This window comes from Scyliorhinus torazame, chromosome 18, assembly GCF_047496885.1.
Source record: "Scyliorhinus torazame isolate Kashiwa2021f chromosome 18, sScyTor2.1, whole genome shotgun sequence".
Taxonomy (NCBI): Eukaryota; Metazoa; Chordata; class Chondrichthyes; order Carcharhiniformes; family Scyliorhinidae; genus Scyliorhinus; species Scyliorhinus torazame.
Window position 1 is genome coordinate 4,166,722 of NC_092724.1, and position 8,924 is coordinate 4,175,645.

At 52.5% G+C, this 8,924-nt stretch overlaps 1 non-coding gene across 1 annotated transcript; it reads right to left on the reverse strand.

The window, feature by feature from the left end:
- Positions 1–6,842: 6,842 nt before the first annotated feature.
- Positions 6,843–6,915, reverse strand: trnar-ccu (transfer RNA arginine (anticodon CCU)). Its single transcript has one exon. It is a non-coding gene; the product is annotated as a tRNA-Arg (tRNA).
- Between the last annotated feature and the right edge of the window lie 2,009 nt (positions 6,916–8,924).

Sequence of the window (8,924 nt, forward strand, 5' to 3'; positions counted from 1 at the left end):
GAAGACAGTATCTGACCTAGTTCGAAGTGATGAAGACCCAAAGGGCTGGATTCTCCAATTCGGTGGCTGTGTCCACAGGATCCGTCTGGCCTTACGATCAAAAGGTTGACGCCGCCCCCGCACTGGTCCTCCACCTGGTGGGGGGCTAGCAGTCGTGTCGCGGAAAGCCCCCGGCTTTACCTGCGGATACAGCCGCAGAATGGCCGGGTCCGTGGCTGCGCCTGCTCACGCCGGCAGCCTGCGGCGGCCATGCTGTGCAATGTGGTGCTGGCTGTGCGCGGAACGGGCCTGCCAAAACCTGACCCCCATAACCTCCCTTGCCACCTCCAGGCCGCGCCGAAGCCCCCCCTGCCAGCGGAACGGCTCCCCCCCGTCTGAGACGGAGCTGAACACAGTCCGCAGTCGCCATGCAAGGTCCCCGAAGGTTGTGAGGACACGCGCCCCACGCCGTCGGGGATGATGCGTTGGGTGTTCTGGATCATAAACAGGTCACCAACACTGGAAGTGTTATAAGGTTAACTATATTAACATACTTGAATTGTGGGTAAATGCAATACCAGCTTTAACTGTTGACCCTTGCCTAGTCCTAACCAGGTGAGGCACTCAGCACATGGTGAATGTCTGTGTTGCAGGCTGTGAGCTCTGTGCTCCTAGCTAGCTGCTACTAGAATGAGCGGGAACTCTCCTGTCCCCTGTCTTTAGAGTGCGTGTGCTCTCACTGGTGATTGGCTGCAGTGTTGTGTATGCTGATTGGTCCCACTGCATGTCCATCAGTGTGTGTCTGCACCATGATATACTGGTGTTTATTATGACATCCCCCCTTTTATATAAAGAATATGTGCCTGCGTGACAATAAATATCGTGTAGTGAATGTACCTGACTATGTGTGTGCATGTTATTTACATGACTATGTACATGAGGCTAATCTATTTACACGGGAAGGTGCCTGGTGCAGAGAAATAGGGTGTCGCACCAGCAACGAAATGAACATTATATACAAACTACTGGAACGATGAAACAGGATAACAGAACAGATCAAAGAGTCTAACATTGTAAAACTCATAAGTCAAGTCTCTGAGCTGGGCGACAAATTCTGGTTGACCGTCAGGGTGGCACACCACTCGTCGTCTGGATCAATGCTGTGCACCGACAGCGGCTGGTGGTTTTGATTCAGGGACAGCCTGTTCTTTGTTATACAGCGACTCGAAAAGGCTCCCTCGGGTCCTCGGTGTCACTGGTCTGCGGGAAGTCGGAATCAGACTCGGTTTGGGGGGTAGGTAACTGCTTGTTGCAGGGTTCTTCGGAGGTTTATTTCATTTCCTGGTTCAATTTGAGGCATTGTGCTGTCATTCCAGGTGAAGGAAGGTTGCTTTACAGCTTTAAAAGATTTTTTCTTTGATTTGGGACGTTTCCCCTTTAAATGGGCGTGGTCCGGGGCCTCTGACGTCATGACGCGTGTGACGTAGCACATAAGAGGCATTTGCACATGTGCAGATCGCGGTTCCTTTACTGATGGCCATTTTCGTGATTGCGCACGCGCGGCGTCGTGCAACTGCAGTCCCTGTAGAAAGATGGCCACCGACCAAAATCGTTCTCTGCTCCGGGATTTCAGCCTCGAGGTGAGTACTGGCGCTTCTCTTACCTTTCCTTGCTGGTTGGAGTGTGTTTTCCTCACAGTATTTGCCGAATTTGCCCAGGACTGCCTGGAAGTCACTCCTGTTTTGCGCCTTGGAGAACTTGAATTTTTAAAAGGTTTCTTCTGCTCTGGCACCGGCGATGGTGAGGAGAAGCTCTGTTATTTCAGGATCGGCCCGGTCTTCTAGTTCGGCTGCCAGCAGGAAGATTGCAAACATTTGCCGGAATGCCCGCCAGTTTCCGCGGAGATCGCCGTGGCACTGGAGCTGCTGCGGAACCCGGATCTTGAACATCTTGCCTGGGTATCGTTGCTGGTTGTCACTGTACGCTGAGGTGCCGGCGATGCGGAGCGGCGGCGGTGGGTTGATGTTCTCCATACTGCAGGATGCCGGAATGCTGATTAGTTGCAGGTGGGTCTCAGAAGTGCTAGTATGCAACCACTCCTTGTACCATGTTGTGTTGGGTGTTCTGGATCACAAACAGGTCACCAACATTGGAAGTGGCGCAACTCTATTTTATTATAAGGTTAACTATATTAACATACTTGAACTGTGGGTAAATGCAATACCAGCTTTAACTGTTGACCCTTGCCTAGTCCTAACCAGGTGATGCACTCAGCACATGGTGAATGTCTGTGTTGCAGGCTGTGAGCTCTGTGCTCTGAGCTGGCTGCTGCTAGAATGAGCGGGAACTCTCCTGTCCCCTGTCTTTATAGTGCGTGTGCTCTGACTGGTGATTGGCTGCGGTGTTGTGTTTGCTGATTGGTCCCACTGCATGTCCATCAGTGTGTGTGTCTGCACCATAATGTACTCGTGTATATTATGACAGGGGACACGGCCCATCAGGGGCAGGGCATCGAGGGAGGGTCTCAGGTGACGTCCTGAGGCTGTCCCGACTCCTTGGGTACGCTGTTTTTGAGAGGGCGGAGCATCGGGAAAACATCGCCACCCCCGTTCCAGCGTAAAAACGCATTCTCCGGCCAATCACCGAACGCGATTTCGGCATCACCAATTGGAGAATCCAGCCCAAAGTGTCAGATAGGGGGTGGGATTCTCCGAGCCCGCGCCGGGTCGTAGAATCGCTGGGGGGGGGGGCATCCCACCACGCCACTCCGACGGCGGGCCACTGATTCTCGCCGACCGGAGAATCGCCGCCAATCACAACGGCACAGACGCCGCGGTGCAGGTTGGGGGCCATTGAAAGCAGCCCCCGCGGCAATTCTCCGTGCTCGACAGGCCGAGTTCCGCCGAGTCCTGCCGACGGTTCACCTGTGGTCCTACCCGGCGGGACCTCGGCGTTCTGACTGTGGGGGCCGTCCTGGTGGTGGGCGAGTGGGAGCCGACTCTGGGGGGGGGCCTCCACCGTGGCCAGGCCCGCAACCGGGGGCAACCGATCGGCGGGTGCGCTCATTCCGGGGGGGGCCTATGTGCCACCTGCGCCGGGCTCCTGTAGGGCTCTGCCATTTGCACGGGGGGGGGCAACGCCGGGACGGCCATGGCGCACATGCGCGGACCCGCGCCGGCCGTGTAGAGCAGCGCACAGCACTCCGGCGCCGTGCTAGTCTCCGAGGAAGGGGAGAATGACTGGGCCTGGAGGCCCATTGATGCCGGCATCAACACTTGGCCGGGATTTCGGAAAATCCCCGCCCTGGTCTCTGGGCTGCGTTGTCTTTGCTGATCTCTGGAAAGCGACAATTGGAATAAACCGTCCCGAATAGGAGCAGAAATAAGGCAGCTAATCTCTGACCAATTTGTTACCCAGTGCCCCTTAATGGAAAAGCCCATTGGGCGAGGAATGGTCTGCTCAACTGTGATGTCCCAGTTGTTGAATAGTCTTTCAACATTTTCCACATGGGGCCCATGTTTTGAAGAATGGACACCAATGTTGGCAATCATGAAATCAAACCCTATCCCCAAAGGGGCGGGATTATCCAGCCCCACTCCATAGTGTGTTCTCAGGCAGCGGAGGCGCCATTGGCTGCCGACAGGATCTTCCGGTCTTGCCGATATCTGGGAATTTTGCATGGTTCACCTGTCCTGCCACTGGGGAACCAAAAGCGGGTCGGGTCGCCTTGGGCAGGACCGGAAGATCTCTGCAGCAGGAAGGGGTGAAAAACCCCGCCCAAGAATTTTTGGGTAGTAATTTTTCTTGAAATTCATCTGACTAGATCCGGGCGAGACCAGACTCCGCAGTGAGCGTTGTGAAATGTTTTTAAGGCCGTCTCATTGATTTAGTGTGATTAAATAATTCAGTGTGGTCTGTGCCATACTTACTAATGTTATTTCTGTACAATGGAGGGAGTGTGGGAAACATATCACTCAGAGGAAGTGACTTGTTCACCTTTTGTATGGCAAGGCCTCATCACAAAAGCCTCAAGAAATATTGTCCAAACTTATTGGTGAACAATTTAACCGGTCCCCCTTAGGGTCACATCACCTTCCTTGTCAACAAAATGTCACGCTGATGGGAGAGTGATGGGAGAGCTGCGCTCTAATCCCATTTAGTTAATTCGCGCCTGATATATCATTTGTGGCAGGTTTTGCTGGGTGTTTCCCGCCTGCTCTGTCGGTGACTTCCCCACCGCTCTCTAACCCAAGTCACATTTCTGGGTCCTGGGGAATTTCGCTCCGGTCAAGCCCACACTGAGAATTATTCTCATCACTGGGAGCTGAACCCGCTGATCAGACCGGCTCCTCAGAGATCAGGCCACCATTTTGAAAGTATGTCCCAATCCCTAAGTGGGCCCCCACACTCCCCCACCCATGTCACTCCCCACACACATGGGCACTATCCTACATTACCCCAAGTGATGACACCTTGCTATGGGGTAGCTGAGGGCCTCCCCTTTTCAGGCCTTCCCGTGCGTCCTTTTGGGCACCCCCCCCCTTCCTGTATCCCCAACCTTCACACCCCCAACCTTCCAGAGGCCCCTTCAAACCGGTCCTGCAACCCCCACCCTCCTTTTATGGGTTTGGCCTCCCCGGACCCTGACTGTTGGCTGTACCACCCTGGCACTTGGGCACACTGGTGCTGCCATCTTGGCACCTGGGCACACTGGCACTGCCACCCTGGCACCCTAGCAGTACACCTGCCGACTTTGCAATGCCACTCAGGCACATTGGCAGTGCCAACGTGCCAGCTTGGCAGGTTCACGGTCCCCACCCTCGAGGGGAAGGCGACACTGCCCTGTCCCTGACCACCCAGGGCCCACCGCTGGCCCAGGAGACCCCTGGGTGCCGTTCCACCTGCTGCACGTTTATGTGGATCAGTGTGGACTGAACGGCGCCCAGCTGGCGACGCCCTGGGGAGGCCATTCAATGGCGGGAGCCTGGTAGGTCCCGGGTCCACATGCCTAAGTGGGTTTAAAATCAAATTAGGCGCGTGAGGTTTGGTCACGCCCATTGTGGGCGGGATCCTGATCGCGATGTCTCGCGAGGTCTGGATAGATCTTGTGAGGCGTGCTAGCTGTTGGGAAGCCCACGGGAAGCTTCTCCCAGCATCTATTGGCCGGACTGCCCTCCCATTCGGGTGCAACATGGCTGGTAGATCGCGCCATTTGACTCTGGCATCGTGACGGCTTATGGAGAGTTCTCCTCAAACGTGGCTGCCCTCAGAAACTTGTCATCACCCTCGGCCTACTCCTTGATGACGTGCAAGCCATGATCATCATCAACTGAACCAACGCTGGCCCTACCTCAGTGAAAACTAGGGTCAAAGAAGATTGTGCCATTGCACGGACTCACTCCACCACTTTCCTCACTACACCACTGAACTTCATCTTCAGCTGTGAAGATAATTCACAAAACAGACGGGAAACTGCTCAACCTACACCACCCTCAATCCAAAATCAAATCCACTCCTGGCTTAGTCATAAAGCTTCAGTATGCAGATGATGCGTGTGTGTGCTCACTCAGAAACTGAGCTCCACATCATTGTTGACTCTCCAAAACATATGAGGAAATGGGCCTTCCATGAATGCTAAGGTCCTCGTCCAACTCCCAACTCCCACAGAAAAAGGACATTAAAATCAACAACAAGATCCTTGAAAATGTGGGTGGCTTTCCATATGTTGGGAGTCTTCGTTTGAGGAAGAGAGACAAATGTGTCAAAATTCACCATCACCTACTATGAGCCAGCTCAGCCTTCAGACAACTGAGGCAAAGGATATTTCAGGACCAGGATCTCAAACCCGAAACAATGCTTGTTGTACAGTGGGCAGCAGTGTTCCCACTGCTCCTGTAAGCTCCAGAGACTTGGACAACCTCCAGCAGGCATCTCTTAAGAAGTACCACGAGCAGCGGCTTTGCACGATTCCCCAAATGCAGTAGCAACAAAGCCCTCATCCAAGCCAAATGTCCACCATTGATCACTCAAAGTCCGCTGGGTTGGACATGTCACTTGACACCACGCCCCTGAATCAACTGTTCTAGAGCAGTACACTCCCAAGACAATGATGAAAATGAGGGATGTCCTCAAAGCATCGCTGAAGAGGTCAAGCATCCTCGCTGACTCGTAGAATCAGAGAATTTACAGTGCAGAAGGAGGCCATTTGGCCCATCGAGTCTGCACCGGCCCTTGGAAAGAGCACCCTACTCAAGCCCACACCTCCACCCTATCCCTGTAACCCAGTAACCCCACCTATCCTTTTTTTTGGACACTTAAGGGCAATTTACCAATTCACCTAACCTGCACATCTTTGGACTGTGGGAGGAAACCGGAGCACCCGGAGGAAACCCACGCAGACACGGGGAGGACGTGCAGACTCCGCACAGACAGTGACCCAAACCGGGAATCGAATCTGGGATCCTGGAGCTGTGAAGCAACAGTGCTATCATGCAGCCCATAACAAATGCATTTTTACATTTCATGGTCATCAATAAACTTTAAAAAGATATTTTGAGTACCCAATTCATTTTTTTCTACTTAAGGGACAATTTAGCAAGGCCAATCCACCAAGCACATCTTTGAATTATGCAAACTCCACACAGACAGTGACCCAGAGCTGGGATCAAACCTGGGACCTCAGCGCCGTGAGGCAGCAGTGCTAACCCACTGAGCCACCGTGCTGCCCAATCAATTAATTCCAGATTTTAGTTCAGCTGCTGTGGTGGATTCGAACCCAGCTCCCCAGAACATTACCCGGGGTGTCAGGATTACTAGTCCAGGCACAATACCCACTATGCCATCGCACCCCCTCAAATGAGCACCACCCCAGATGGGACTTGAACCCACAATCCCTGGCTTAGGAAGCCAGTGCCTTATCCATTAGGCCACTGGGGCTACAGAACTTGTAGGAATTCCTGATTTCTGACTGACCAAAATGGAGAAGGTTAACTTGAGAAGTTATCGAACACATTGAGAGACTTTGTCAGAAACAGTCAGCAGCAAGGAGAGAGAGCGCATAAACTTCCAAACATCTCATCTACTCAACCCTCCAAACACCCCCTTCTCCACACGTGGCAGAGTCTGCAGATTGCCCACTGGACTAATCAGCCATTTCAGAAGCCATCAAACTGAGTGGCAGCAAGTCATCCTCAGTCCCAATAAATGCCTAAAGAGAAAGAGAGTTACGTGGAAGTAAGACTAATTAGCGCTTCTTCTTTGAAACTTTGCACAGAAGATCCTTATATCCACATCTTCTGTCCTGAGTTTACACTTCAATTAATAATTGTCCTTATTCAGGTTAAGACAGATGGCACGGTGGCCAGTAGTTAGCACTGCTGCCCCACGGTGCGGATGACCCGGGTTTGATCGCGGCCCTGGGTCACTTTCTGTGTGGAGTTTGCACATTCTCCCTGTGTCTGCATGGCTCTCACTCCCACAAACTCAAAGATGTGCAGTGTAGGCAGATTGGCCACGTTAAATTGCCCCGGAATTGGAAATTGAAAACATTTTTTAAAAAAAATGTAGTATTCAGGTTTAGACTACCTCTGGCTCCTTGTGTCGAGGGACATTAAGGGTAATTTTAACCCAGCAGAAGCTGGCCAGGCCAGTGGTGAAACTTGCCTCTGACGAGCCCCTATGTTCTGATGTAACCTGCCCTTCTGAGCAAGTGGAATAGACCTGGGAGAAACCAGCAGGCTCCCTCTTGAATATTTCCTGGCTCCGTCTGCTATTTTGATCAGAAGATTGTGGTGGAGGGGGGAGGGATGAGATAGAAGCTGCTGTGGATTTTCTACTGGGCCAATCCTAGCAGGAAAAAGGGGAAACGGGGCCAAACGAGGCCCAGCGACCTTTTCCAACATTTCTCTGTGGGACCAGAAGAAGCAGGAGTGGCTCCCTCGGTTCTACAAGGAACGGTTAGGCCTCCTCTTCCCCAGGCTTCCAGCTCTGCCCCAATGACAAGGTCCTCCTGAATGCAAACTATCACTCCATTGGTCTGTAGCAGTGGCCTCTGATAAAATTTACTCCCCAAAGTGACACAGAGACAAAAACTGTGCCCAGGAGAAGCAGCTGAAATGATAAAACAGTTACTAAAATGTAATTACTGAATGATCTCTTTTAATCGCCTGGGTGAGTTGGGCCAACCTAGCCTCTGCCACATTGTGCTGCGAGAATTCAACACAGGGAAGCAAAGTGCTGGAGAATTTGGGGGTTCCCTTCCTGATGTTTGCTGTCTGTTATGAAGACTGTTGAGGTGTGGGGGATTTGTAGCTTCTCTATTCCATGGGGAAATTCAGCAAAGCAACAGGTGTAAGTCCATTTCGCGCTCTTTCAGTCGACTGCCATTGGGAATGACACGCGAGGGCCACGCGACGGCCCCTGCACTTTGTCCTGATTCACCTCCGGTCTGGCTGCCTCAGAGGTCAGGTGCTGACTGCCCTGTGAAGCACCGTCTCCAGAGGGTCTCTGCCTCCCAGCTTCTTCAATCCATATGCGGCCTGAAGACGACACAAAATCTTGTCTGTGGATTTTCCTGTGACCTGCAAATCTTCACCATTTCGCTTCAGAAGAAACACTGCTGCACACTGTGGTAGTCACCACTGTTGTATTATATTGTATATATGGGTATTACGGTAAGGCCCCTGTACTACAGGTACGGGGGTAGATCCCTGCCTGCTGGCTCCGCCCAGTAGGCGGAGTATAAATGTGCGTGCTCTCCGAACAGCAGCCATTTCATCAGCTCCTGTAGGAGGCCACACATCTCTGTAATAAAGCCTTGATTACTCTCTACTCTTGTCTCGTCGTGCATCAATTTATTACACAGAGATTTTTCAGCGATGGACCTCCGCATCAAGCCGGATCGTCTGCAGCTGCATCCGCAAGCAGACAACGCCAAAAAGGACTTT